We start from the raw sequence: 14,288 nt of genomic DNA on the forward strand, positions 1-14,288 counted from the left end.
ACTCCAGTTTTTCCCTGGTTGCTGGCCCAGGTGGACTCTGTCGTGGTCCTCAGGCTTTCCCCCTTTCACTAAAGGGTGGACACATGGGGTGGATGGTGGGCCGATGCAGCACTGGTGTATGTCGGGACATTATGTCGTGACAACCACTGGTATTCTTTTTTTCTCTCATTGGTCTCCATTTCAAAAACCATGCAGAGGTACCATATTTATTTGAAATAAAAATGGGAGAATAGACTCTCAGTTTGGGAAGAGACCAGTTCAGGTGGGAGTACCATATACTTTCTTTTTTTGTGGTTTTTGGGTCACACCTGGCAGTGCTCAGGGGTTATTCCTGGCTCCACGCTCAGAAATTGCTCCTGGCAGGCACGGGGGACAATATGGAACGCCAGGATTTGAACCGATGACCTCCTGCATGAAAGGCAAATGCCTTACCTCCATGCTATCTCTCCAGCCCCATATTTTCAAAATAAAAATGAGAGGATGGACTCTCAGGCTGGGAAGAGGCCAGTACTCTTTACCTACTTGTTTACTCCCAGCAGCTTCTTGGCCTCTTCCTTTTCTCATTGTGTAACTGTGGTTTTTGATTAATTCCCATAAACGGTGACAATTGAGTCCACTGTCTTATGTTAGATTATTTATTTTCCCCAATTTTTATCTTTTCTCCTCTTTGGGAACTGTTCAATAAGGTATTTTGGTGAAAGAGTCCCTCTCTATCTTTCCTTCCCTTTGTTATTTGTTAAATAAGGAAGTTTGTAGAAGTGTCCTTCCATTTAACATTTATATAAGAACCAAGTCAATTGGATTGTTGGACTTGTTCTAGCATCCCCATAGGCTCCAATCTCGCCATGTGATACTGTTCTTCCTTTGCATAGGCACATTAAAATGGGAAATTATATACAAACACATTCTTCCCTTATAGAGATGGGAACACACAAATTTTCTTAAATGGTGACTATTGTGTCCACTGTCTTAAGTTAGATTGTTTATTTTCCCCACTTTTTATCTTTTTTTCTCTTTGTGAACTGTTCAATAAGGAATTTTGGTGAAAGAGTCCCTCAGTTTAATGCTTATGTTTGAACTAGGTCATGGGGATTGTTGAACTTGTTCTGGCGGCCCCCTTATGTGCTGATAATGCTAGTTGGCATTATTCCTTGTTTGCATGGGCACATTAAAATGGAAAATACTATACATACAAATAAGTTCTTATCTAATAGAGATAGGAACACACAAATCTTGTGGTGCAATGGAACCTTACACTCTGAATATTGACATGATGACCTGGCACATGCCTCAGAGGTTTGGGCATTTTCCAGGCACCCCTACGAAGCCATCTACGAAACATCCAAAGTTATCTATAACATCACCTGGAAGCAATCCTCTACCAGGGAAGACCTACTGCTGCTCTGACATCGATTTACTCAAAAGAGTCTTCCCTTAACACTGAGAAGATTTAAACAATAACAATGACCTGCGTACTGTACAGGACTTTTTGCATTGCCCTTCAATTGTGAGTTGAAATTAGACGCCGCTCCGCACCATCCTGACTTCAATGTAGGATATACAGATTCCAGGATCTTCAGTACAGAAACATGATACCAACAACAGAGACTGTGAAAAATATAACTGTATGGGCACTACAGACAATGACGGGGATTGGACAAACTAGTTTGCCTGGAGCCTAGAAATGGTCTTATGTCAGGAAACTTAAGGGGTAGGGTCTCCGTGTACTTAGGCCAAAGTTTTTCCTTTCCACGACCCCCATACTTTGGTGGGCCCATGCAAACGATAATTGTCACTCTAACATTGTTTTTACAGAGCTCCTTTAACTCTAAACCTTTAAGAAACCACTAGTAAAAATATCTGGAACTGCATATATGCTTTTAGTTACACTAGCATTCTGGGGGATAAAGGAGGGAGATAAGGGATATATGCTTGGGAACAGGGATGAAGGGAGGAAACACTGGTGGTGGAAAGGCCCTCATTTATTGTCACTGTGTACCTTAAATATCACTGTGTAAGATTTGTGAAAAAAATTAAAAATGCCTCTAATAATGTAAGCCATTACAATCAAAAAAAAAATTCCATGAGCAGGGGCTGGAGCGGTGGCGCAAGCAGTAGGGTGTTTGTTTGCCTTGCATGCGGCTGACTTAGGACAGACCACGGTTCGATCCCCTAGCATCTCATATGGTTCTCCAAGCAAGGAACGATTTCTGAGCACATAGCCAGGAGTAACCCCTGAGTGTCACTGGGTGTGCCCCCCCCCCAAAAAAAAAATTCCACGAGCAGAACTCATCAAATTTAAATAAAATTTAAACCCTTTTCTGGTTTTTTTTTTTTTTTTTTTTTTACAGAAGCAAAGGTTTTCCCTTTCTGAAAAAAATGCCTCTTCACTCTCAGGAGGGAAAAAACTCAAGCCTCAAACAAATCATGTATGAAGAGCACTTTCCTTCCTTGACCCTCGATCAGCAGGATGCAATGAGAGCTGGGGCTGGGACACCCTACAGACAGATCAACAATGACTTATCAGTCCAAGCAAGTCGAGACTTTGTAGCCCTCTCAGAGGCAGAAGGGCACAGAAGAAACCAAGAGACAGGTGTCCCTTGGGAGGCCTGGAAGAATCGATCTAGGAGGACTGCATGGAAGAGGAAGCCTCAGGTGGGGGAACTATGAGCTCCTAGGCCCATCTCCCGAGTCCGTTCTTTCATCATCTCCACACCTTGCTGCCACTCACCGTGAAACACATCTGAGCTGGACTTTTTTTTTTTTTTTTTGGTTTTTGGGCTATACCCGGCGGTGCTCAGGGGTTACTCCTGGCTGTCTGCTCAGAAATAGCTCCTGGCAGGCACGGGGGACCCTATGGGACACCGGGATTCGAACCAACCACCTTTGGTCCTGGATCGGCTGCCTGCAAGGCAAACGCCGCTGTGCTATCTCTCCGGGCCCCTGAGCTGGAGTCTTAAGTTTTGTTCCCTTTTTTTTATTTTGGTGTTTGGGCTACACCTGGTGGTACTCGGGTTACTTTTGGCTCTGTGCTCAGAAATTACTCCTGGCAGGCTCAGGGGACAATATGGGATGCCAGGGATTGAACCTGAGTCTGCCACGTGCAAGGCAAACGCCTTTCCCACTGTGTTATCGTTCTGTCCTGCGTTTTGTTTCTTTTAATTCAGTCAAGATCAGCAGAGCATTTTCAAAGGGACCATATCCTAGTTAAAGCAGTAAAATTTAAGAACTAAACTAGAAGTCCCCAGATTAAAGTGGAAAATGTGTAGAACCCAGAGGACAGAGTCCTCATTCTTAGGCAACTGCATGAACTTGGCTGTTTGACAGGCAGACTTGCCCTTCCCGCATGCAGCCCTGGAGACACTTTCTTCTCCTGGCCAGCCTCTCCACACTGGTCACACTTGGTCGGTCAGGCCCAAGTTAGAACTCTGTTTGACAGGCAGGAGAAGGTGGTAAGTAAAAGGAAGCTCTGATCTGAGGTGTTAACTGCTTTTATGAGGGAAACGAAGAGCAAACAAATGTACTTATTACAAAGGCTTATTAATAAGTGTAGTGAAGAAAATACAACAGGGGCTGTAGAGTGGGGGCACAACCACCTCAAGGCTAAAATGGACAGCAAGGGGAAATATTAAGTTGCATTATAATCATGCTTTACAGACCTTCCTTACATGTTATAACAGTTACATGTGTCTTGGATTTAATCAGCCCTAAGCAGGATCCAAAGGCACTTCTTGCTTCTCTTTATGCCAAAATATTATTATTTTTGGAATTTCCTCCAATTTTCCCTACTTCACTAACTAGAACCATACCTTAGAACTCTCTTTCCAGACCTCTCCATGGCCCTCCCTCTGCACAAATACCTCTTCAGAGAAGCTTTCTCTGCCTCTACTACTTAAAACCCTCCTGAGGCTCCTAGGGAGGGAGGCAGAACAGCTTCTCCTGTCCTTGTGAGGCGAGGGCTAAAGCTGGAAGCTAAGCTCACTAGATGGACCCTCAAGGAGGAGAGCTTTCTTCTCTGCCTTTTCATTTTCTCAGAAATGAGGCCAGACACTGACAAACAGTGGAAAAGGAAGACAAATTTGGGGATTAGATAGAGATTGGGAAAAAGGAATCTTATATTTCTCATTGTAGACTGAATGTAAGTCCCTGCTCTAAACAGAGTGAACTCAGAATCCTGAGCGGAACCCCTCAAACCTTGTGATCCATAGTGATCTGCCTCCCCTACCCCCCCTCAGGATTGGTTGTGTCCCTGCTACATGTTGCTTGAATCCAGATGGTCAGGAGAGGGGCTGCAGGTGATTTGGGAAGGATCCTGCTAGCAAGGGGAGTCATCCAGCCCTGGCAGAAGTGGGCATCGAGGATGGGCCGGCAAAGCTGTGTCTATTCTTAAAAACTCTCATAGCAAGGGGATGGGCCGCAGAACCACATCTGTCCTATAGACTCTTGAAATAAGTTGAACTTTTTTCTTGCCTCCCCCAGGAGCACATACATACCTGACACTTGACTGAGCTGCATCAGAGGTGCCGACTTCCAGCAGAAACTACACAGGGCGAGGGCGGGAAACTTCCCAAGAATTATTCTGTGTCCCAAAAAATAATCCATAATAAACTTCACTTAATTTAAAGTAAGTCTGTGTGATAATTAAGAAATAACAGTGTCATGCACTGACAGTTACTGCAAATGTAGTTCCCCCGGAAATTAAGAAGTACTACCTGAAACACTCAATAAAAACCAGACTGACCAATGCCTGCTCAATTCTCCAAGTATGGCGTGCTCCTTCTGTCAGACACCCCTGGGCATTCTCATGCTTTCCCATAGATCTTCGGAAAATATAAAAATTCATTTTGAGGCTGGTTACCCACTTGCTGCCTCTTGTCGTCTGGAATTTGAATTTTGGACATAGGAAGACAACAGGTCCCAGAGCCTGGGAGCACAGAATTTATGTTTTCCTGAGGCACAGGGGACACCAGAGAACCTTTTTTTTTTTTTTTTTTTTTTTTTTGGTTTTTGGGCCACACTCCGCGGTGCTCAGGGGTTACTCCTGGCTGTCTGCTCAGAAATAGCTCCTGGCAGGCTCAGGGGACCATATGGGACACCGGGATTCGAACCAACCACCTTTGGTCCTGGATCGGCTGCTTGCAAGGCAAACGCCACTGTGCTATCTCTCCGGGCCCCAGAGAACCTTTTTAAAGGGTTTTGGGGGAAGTCACAGGTCTTCATTCTCTATCCACAATTAATCTCAGGATTCCACCAGACAGTGATCTCACTTCCACAGAAAGACAGCAGCAGTGTTGATTGCACTGGAGTCACATAAGACCAACTTATGAACTTGATGCCCACACACAGAATAAAATTGAACTGGGTCAAATATTTAGCATTTCACATTTGCTACCTTGTGGAAGGTGGCCAGGCAGGTCACCTGCAAATATGCCACCATTTTGGCATAAGGATTCTTTTGAATTAAAGAAATTTGAAAAGAGCAGATGAAAAAAGAAAAATTGAAACTTTGTTTTTATTTGGGGGGCCACACCTGGCAGTAGTCAGGTACCTCATGGCAGGACTCGAGGACCATATGGGGTGCTGGGGATGGAACCTGGATTGGCCACATGCAAGACAAATACCCTGCTGCTATTGCTCTCCTATTTCCTCTTTTCTTCATGGAAGCAGGGTTTTATATGTTTTTTTTGGGGGGGGGCATACCTGTTGATGCTCAGGGGTTACTCCTAATTACACTCAAGAATTATTTCTGGTAGACTCTGGGACCAGTACATGGGATGCCAGGAACTGAACCCAGATTAACCCCAAGCAAGGCAAAAGTCCCATTCATTCCGGGAGCTAAGATTGGAGTGAGCCTCTTACCTGGAGAGGAAAGTCCAATGTCTTGGGGCTGGGAGAACTTTTCACAGACAAGATTGGGAAAACATTCTCTGGGGCCCACAGATGTAACCTCTCTGAAGTTTCTCTTCTCTGGTCATGTTTTTTTGTTTTGTTTTTTTTTTTACTTTTTTTTTTAAACTTGATTGATTGATTGGTTGTTGGGCCACACCCATCAGTGCTCAGGGGTTACTCTTGGCTCAGCACTGAGAAATCGCCCCTGGCAGGCTGGGGGACCACATGGGATGCCTTAATCGAACCAGGTTCCTCCAGGGTCGGCTGCATGCAAGACAAATGCCCTACAGCTGTGCTATCTCTCTGGCCTTTCTGGTCATATTTAGTACTTGGGCTCTACCTACCACGTTCCAGGGCCCAATTTTGCTGCAAAGAGGTCCATAGAAAGGAACCAACAGAACTTGTGCGCCACTTATTATAAACTGATCTACCTCTCTGCTTTATCTTGGCTGAGATGAGCCAGAGCTACCTAGAGTCTGAAAGTCCAGCCTGCCTTTCACCCAGCTCCAGCTGTTCTCAACAGCTGTTTACCCACGTAAGAACTCAGAGCTGAATTGCCTGCACCTTCAAACCAAGCGGATTTCTAAGAAAAGAAAAACAGGGGTGTTCCCACCAAAGGAACCAACACGAACAATAAAAAATTCCTCCTTTTTGGAGCCCTCAAAGATACAGACAAACGTCTCAGTTCTCTTGGGCATAAACCTACCTGACCTCGGTTGAAACAACGACACAATCCAATACAGAACCGGATTTGGCTGCGGCGGTTGACCTCGGGACCTACGGGTGCAGGAGGCCACGAGGAGATCTGGGGGAACTCGCTCTCGCCTACCTGCCTAAGGGGACCCCAGCTTTCGCCAGCCCTCGGGACTGGGACTTTACCTGTCTCAGGGTGAAGCACAATTAGGTGGTTCTGCAAATAGCTGGGGGATTCAACTGGCCTTCAGAACCTTCTGGAACCATCTCGGGGAACCCACCCCTTTCTCACCCAGCCCTGATTTTTCTCTGCATCCCGCCCCCTCCCCCCCCCCCCCCCCGGAGTCCTTAGCGATGTCCATCACCAAGTCGCCCTGTTTCCTGGATCATTTCAAGGTCGAAAAGTTAAAAGACTGGCCTGAGCCTGACACAGTTGCTTTGATGGAGGTAAAACTAGAATCTGCTCATGGGGGTGGGATGGGGTGGGTGAGTTCTTGGGGGTTAGGGGGTATCTGAGATTCTTGCCATCATGATCGAGTTAGTATAAACAGTGGTGTCTCCCCCAGATCTGAAACAGCACCTGGCATTGACTGGAACTCAGAATAATTCCTGGAATAATAATAATAATATTAATATTGCTGGGATCGATTATGGGAAGAAGCGACCCCCAGGTCTGGATGGCTTCCCTTGTTCATTCTGGAGCAGGAAGAGCAATGTTACTTAGCAAGATTTTTGTTGTTGGGTTTTTGGGTCACATCCGGTGGCACTCAGGGGTTGTTCCTGACTCTGTGCTCAGAAACTGTTCCTGGCAGGTTTGGACAATAAGGGATACCGGTAATAGAACACGGATGAATCCCTGATAGGTCCTGGATCTGCTGTGTATAAGCCCTACTCGCTGTGCTATCTATTGCTCTGGCCCCTAGCAAAAATGTGTGTGTGTGTGTGTGTGTGTGTGTGTGTGTGTGTGTGTGTGTGTGTGTGTTTGTCACACCCCACATTGCCCTGGAGTGAATCTTCAGTGTCCAGCCAGCCAGGAGTAAACTCCTGAGCATCGCTGGGTGTGACCCTCCCAATTTATAAAATGTAGATTTTATTTTTATATATTTGGTGTTCATATTTTTTGGGCCACACTCAAGTGTTGCTCAGGACTTACTTCCTGCTCTGTGCCCAGGGAAAATTTTTAGTGGGACCTGGGGGGAGGGGGCTATGTAGGGTAGTGCTGGGGATAGATCCTGGTCACTGCATGTAAAGCAAGCACCCTACACACTGTCCTATGTCTCTGGTTCCAGTTTTGATTTTTCCTTCTTTTTTATGCCCCAATTTTGATTTTTTTTTTAGGGGGGGGACATACCCAGCGGTGCTCAGGGGTTATTCCTAGCTCTGCACTCAAATCACTTCTGGCTTGGGATACTGGGGATTGAACCCACGTTCATCCTGGGTTAGCCACATGCAAGGCAAACAACCTACCACTGTGCTACCACTCCAGCCCCTCCAATTTTTATTTATTTATTTTTGCTTTTTGAGCCAAACCTAGCAGCGCTCAGAGGTTACTCCTGGTTCTACACTCAGGAAATTGCCCCTGGCAGGCTCAGGGGACCATATGGGATGCCAGGATTCGAACCACCGTCCTTCTGATTGCAGGCAAACACCCTACCTCCATGCTATCTCTCCGGTCCCTCTACTTTTTATTTTATTTTATTTTATTTTTTCTAATTTTTATTTTTAAAGAGACCTAGAACTCAGGAAACTTCAAGGGATCTTTAAAACATATCTACTGAGGGGACTGGAATGATAGTACAGCAGGTAGGGTGCTTGCCTTGCATATGGCCAACCTAGGTTGCATAGCCCTGGCATCCTGTTATGATTCCCAATCACCACCAGAAGTAATTCCTGAGTGAGAGCCAGGAGTAATCACTGAACATTGCTAGGTGTGGTCCCCAAGCTCACCCACCCAAAAAAGCAGATCTACCAAGGGGCCAGAACAGTAGTTCAGCAGGTAGCATGCTTGATTGCACACAGCCAGCCTGAGTCTTATCTGCAGAGCCACATATCCTGAGTCCAGCAAGGAGTGATCCTTGAATATAGAGCTTGGAATAAGTCCTGAGCAGGCTGGGTGTAGCTGAAAGGACAACAAAACAAAACATAAAACTATATATACTAAATGTTAGAGAAGCTTTAATTAGTAAGCTTTCTTAGTACTTTATCTTATTTTGATTCTTGGTTTTTTGGGCCACTCCAGCAGTGCTCAGGGGTTACTCCTGGCTCTGTGCTCTTGGCAGGCTCAGGGACCATATGGGATACCAGGAGAACTTGAGTCTGTCCCTGGTTGGCTGAGTGCAAGGCAAATGCCTACCACTGTACTATCACTCCAGTCCCTAGCTTTCTTAGTACTTTAAATATGATTTGGGGCCAGGGATGTAAATTAGTGGCAGAACACATGCTTTGCCTATTATTTGAGGGTCTGAGTTTGATCCCTGTCAAAAACACTGCTAAATGAATAAGATGAATAAGATGTAAGACATTTGTTTCTAAAAAAAAGAAAAAAAAAGAAAGAAAGAAAGAAAAAAGAAATTTGTTTCAAAAGAAATTGGGGGCCGAAGAGATACCACAGCAGTAGGGCATTTGCCTTGCACACAGCTGATTCAGGATGGATAGTGGTTCAAATCCCTGCATTCCATATGGTCTCCAAACCTGCCGGGAGGGATTTATGAGCAGAGAGCCAGAAGTAACCCCTGAGCACTTCGGGGTATGACCCCCCCCCAAAAAAAAGGAAGATATTGGGTGTGAGGCAGGAGATTTAGGTAGGGATTTAGATATAACGAGAGTTGAACCTGTGCTGCAGACATCTTGCATCCCTAAGCAAAACCTTAGTGGGGTCATAAAACCTTCACACAAGAAAGTGGATACATGAGATGGATGAATATGAAATATGAAATAATTGAGACCACACAAAATGCATTGTATGGGGACCCATGTCTATGAGACAAGAAACAAATTTTACTGTTCAGCTGATGACGTTTTAAGCACAACTCTGGTATGCAAGGTGTCTTCAGGGAAAACAAAGAGCAGAGGATTGTTAGGAGGAACAACACAATGGTACCAGACCCTAGAATCTACATATCAAATAACTATAGGTAAGAAAGAGCCCTGCTAGAGGTAAAGGGAAACATGAGCTGAAGATGTTTTTAGGTAAGCAAAAAACGGGTTTTTCAAGAAACAGGAGGAGAGAGACAGGTTTTGGAAGAAATGTATTTGCAGTGGCCAGAAAATGGATTTTTTTTGGGGGGGGGAACGGAAATAATTGTTTACCATCATGGAGCTAGACTCATAAAAACAAGCTGCTGGCGCCAGGTTATACTCGAAGAGTTACAAATAAACTAGCCAGCAGGGAGCTTTTGGCGGGCTTTCTTTGGTACTGAAATTTCTTTGTGACTGCAGGATAGCTAAGGCCGAATTTTAGTAGTATAGCAGAAACGAATTAAAGGGAAATGTTAAGTCACTACCATGTAAGAAGTATGACAGAAATATTGCCAGTGATTCATGCAGGAGTTTGACTTCTCCAATGGGCCTTCTGGCAGAGATATTTCTTGAGAGGAAAATTAGGCACTGCACCAGGAAAGCCAAAAGCCATGTCTAATGCGTGCTTCCCTAATAAATGGAATCATGCATGCTGCATATCTCTACAAATCTGGGTGATAGGTTTACACAGAACTATGTTTGAAAACTTCCAATAACTAGATAAACAAAATATCCTCAGAGATATGGATTCTAGATTTACTCTAATATTGTTGGTAACATACATCCAGTTTGGTTAGTCTGGTTTACTTCTTCAGGATTTATACTTTCTATCTGTCATTTTAGGAATTAGCTAGAGAAGACATTGATGAAGCTGTGCATGCAATATTATTTAGAGAAAAGTATGTTGTGAAGGTAAGAGTTGGCTGCAGCTCATGGATTCTTAGTATGTTCTAGGTAAGTGGATGTGACATGGGACAATAAGGCCAAGGGCATGTTTCAGCAATAAGAAAATTCATGTCTGAGAACAATGGGCCTCCTTCGATTCATATGTCTATACTCCATGGCTAGAACCAGAAAAGGCTTTGAAATCTTCAAAAAGCAGCAATTTTAGGAGTTAGGGCTGTGATTTAATCCGAGGCAAAGCTGAGGTTTGGAAGTTTTCATGAATTTTCCTATTCTGCTTGTATTTCTGAACTTAATGCTGTTGTTTCATTATCATATTCAACTGCTCTGTACAGAGAGTTGAGGTTTGAAAAAAAGTAGTTTCCCCCCACCCCCATGACAATGAAAAGAAACTCTTAATCATTTCTTGTTTCTTTATTAGAGATTGGATACCTATATTAAGGCCTTAGATACTTTGAAGGAACGAAAAAAAGAGCTGTTACATAAAAAATGGACAGAAAATGTTGCATTCCCCCTTCAGGAGAGTGTTATGAAAAAAGTACTTTCCTACCGAGGGTTGAGAAAAAAGAAAGAAGAAGATTTTGAACAGTTTTTAAGTCACACAAGGAAAAAGGTACTGAGTTTGGTTATTATTGTTTGCCTTTTGTTTTTGATAAGACCCATTGGTGCTCATGGCCAAATCTGGCTCTGCTCAGAGATCACTCTTGTAGGTGCTCTGGAGACCATATATATAGGGTTGGGATTGGAACCAGGGTTGAAGTTTTGGCCAAATGCTAGAAAAACTACTTTTAACTTTTGCAATATCTCTATAGATCCTCAATTGTTATTTTCAAAGTATAATTTTTCCAAGGGTAAGGGTGCTTGTTTTTCATGTAGCGGACCTGGGTTTGATCCCCTTGTAGCTCATCGTCTCCTTGAGCACCAGTGGGGACGACTCTGGAGCACAAAGTCTGGATTAGCCCCTGAGCACCACTAGGTGTCCCTTCCAAGAGTATAAGTTAAAGAGTTGGGCCAATATTATTATTGATTATACTAGGGCTGTGGAATTGGTAGATAAATGCTCCAACTTCGACTCATTTTTTTGTACTTCCATCTCCAACTTCAGGTACACAAAATTTCCTCTGACTCTTGACTCCTCGACTCCGATTTTGACTCTGACTCCACAGCCCTGGGCTATACAAATATTGCCATGCTTATTTTTGAATTTTAGATGAATTTATGAAAATATGGGACTATATATAGTTCAACAGAGCACTTGCCTTGGGTTTGATCTTGTAACAAAAACAAAAACAAAACAAAGAATTCATATTGGCTATGGAAGTATTAATTTGGAACCAGATTTATCAGATTGTTTTTACATATATGTTAAGATAATAATATCTGAAACCATAAGACATTTCTTTAAAGAAATTTTTGTAATTTAAACACCATGGTTACAAGTTTGTTCATACTACAGTTTTTTGTTTCCACAGATAAAGTTGTTCATCATTGAATTACAGTCATACAATGTACAACAACCTTCACCATTGCACATTTTCCGAGGACATTTCTTTTTTTCTTTTTTTGGTTTTTGGATCACACCCAGCAGCGCTCAGGGGTTACTCCTGGCTCTATGCTCAGAAATTGCTCCTGGCAGGCTTGGGGAGACCATATGGGATGCCAGATACTAATCACCATCCTTCTGCATGCAAGGCAAGCACACTACCTCCATGCTATCTCTCCAGCCCCAGGATATTTCTTATTTAACAAAGATTGGGGGTACTATGAACAACTTTGTAATCACAGTGTTCAAATAAAAGGAAAACATATGGGGGGTTAGGTGCTATCAGACATGTTCTAACAATGTAACATGTCCTCACTTCCCACCCAAGTCAGTTCCTTTAGAACTGACACTAATGCTTCATTTCTCCCCTTTCCCTCAAGGTCAGAAGCACAGCTGGTTGCTTGCAGCTTCAAGCATTAGGTCTTTGTGTTCAAGGCATAAAGAACGGGTGCAAGTGGCCCCAGGGGGCTTGTTTATCCCACCTGAATCTGACCAGAAAATAAAGTTCTGGGAAGCTCCTTGAGGTCCCATTGGCCTTAACTAGGCCATACTCCAAGACCTCCCTAGAAGTAGAACTAGGAAACATGAGAGGAGGGGGGGAGGAAGGGAGAGAGAGAGAGAGAGAGAGTGAGAGAGAGAGAGAAGGAAGAAGGAAGGAAGGAGGAATGAAGAAGGAAGGAAGGAAGAAGAAAGAAGGAAGAAAGGAAGGAAGGAGGAAGGAGGAAAAAGGAAGGAAGGAGAAAGAAGGAAGGAAGGAAGGAGAAAGAAGGAAGAAAGGAAGGAAGGAGAAAGAAGGAAGAAGAAAGAAGGAAGAAAGGAAGGAAGGAGAAAGAAGGAAGAAAGGAAGGAAGGAAGGAGAAAGAAGGAAGAAAGGAAGGAAGGAAGGAAGGAGAAAGAAGGAAGAAAGGAAGGAAGGAAGGAGAAGGAAGAAAGGACGGAAGGAAGGAGAAGAAGGAAAGAAGGAAGGAAGGAAGGAGAAGAAGGAAGGAAGGAAGGGGAAAGAAAGGAAGAAGAAAGAAGAAAGGGAGGAGAAAGAAAGAAGAAAGAAAAAGAAAAGAAAGTGAAGGAAGGAAGAAAGAAGAAAGAAAGAAAGAAAGAAAGAAAGAAAGAAGAAAGAAAGAAAGAGAAAGAAAGGAAGGAAGGAAGAAGGAAGGAAAGAAAGGAAGAAAGGAAGGGAGAAAGAAAGAAAAGAAAAGAAAAAAGAAAAGAAACGGCTGCCATGGAGGCAAGCAGGAAAACTGGACATTGGTGGTGGGAAATGTGCACTGGTAAAGGGTGTTGGACATTGTATGACTGAAATTCAATCACGAACAAATTTGTAACCATGTATCTCATGGATATTCAAGTAAATAATTAATAAAAATAAAATTCATATAACACTAACTTCAAAAAAAGAAAAACCACATATTTAAGTCCAGTTTTTTTTCTTAGGGGAGGTCTGGTATCTGAAGCAGTCCTGGGTCCTGGGGCTACCTCCAGTGCATTCAGTGCAGTTGTCCTGCATAGACAGTGCTGAGGGTCCATACCTAAGGTGCTCAGGAGAACCATGCAGATCTGGGGATCAAACTTGAGGCCTCACATGCCAGGCTCATACTCCAGCCCTCTGCACACTCTACATAGCCTCCCAGTTGGTTTTCAGTGATAGTAAATTCAAGCTGAATTCACCAAGTAAGCTGGATTCCAGGAAAACATCCAAGCTTGGGGGATGAATGAAAGAAAAGAGGCAAGTGTCTGAGCCGTAGCCATAGTACATCAGGTAAGCATGCATGGTCAACCCAGGTCGATCACCAGAATCCCACGTGGTTCCCTGTGCACTGCCAGAAATGATCCCTGAATTCAGTCAGGAGAAACCCCTGTGCACTACCAGATGTGGCCCAAAAAGCTAAAAGGAAAAAAAAAAAATGTGCCTAAGAGCAAAGCTGACTTCTCTCAGCTCTCTCTGCTCTCCCCTAACTGCCAGGAGACTTTCTGCTCTGGCCTAGCTTTGTGAGGAAAAACAGAGGGCACCCCCCTGAGGGAGAGAACCAGAAGGAAACCTCAGGAAACCCAAAGCAAGATATGAGAGGCTCTGGGGGATGGATGATGGCAGACCCAAGGTTGGCCTCTTCTAGAAGGTGCTGGAGATTCACAAAAGTTCCGGTTACTTCTGAGATTTATTCTTTTATTTTCGACAAATTATTTATTTTATTATTTTTTTATTTAAACACTGAGATTACAAACATGACTGTAGTTGGGTTTCAGT

The sequence above is a fragment of the Suncus etruscus genome, chromosome 12, assembly GCF_024139225.1.
Source record: "Suncus etruscus isolate mSunEtr1 chromosome 12, mSunEtr1.pri.cur, whole genome shotgun sequence".
In the NCBI taxonomy this organism is placed as follows: domain Eukaryota; kingdom Metazoa; phylum Chordata; class Mammalia; order Eulipotyphla; family Soricidae; genus Suncus; species Suncus etruscus.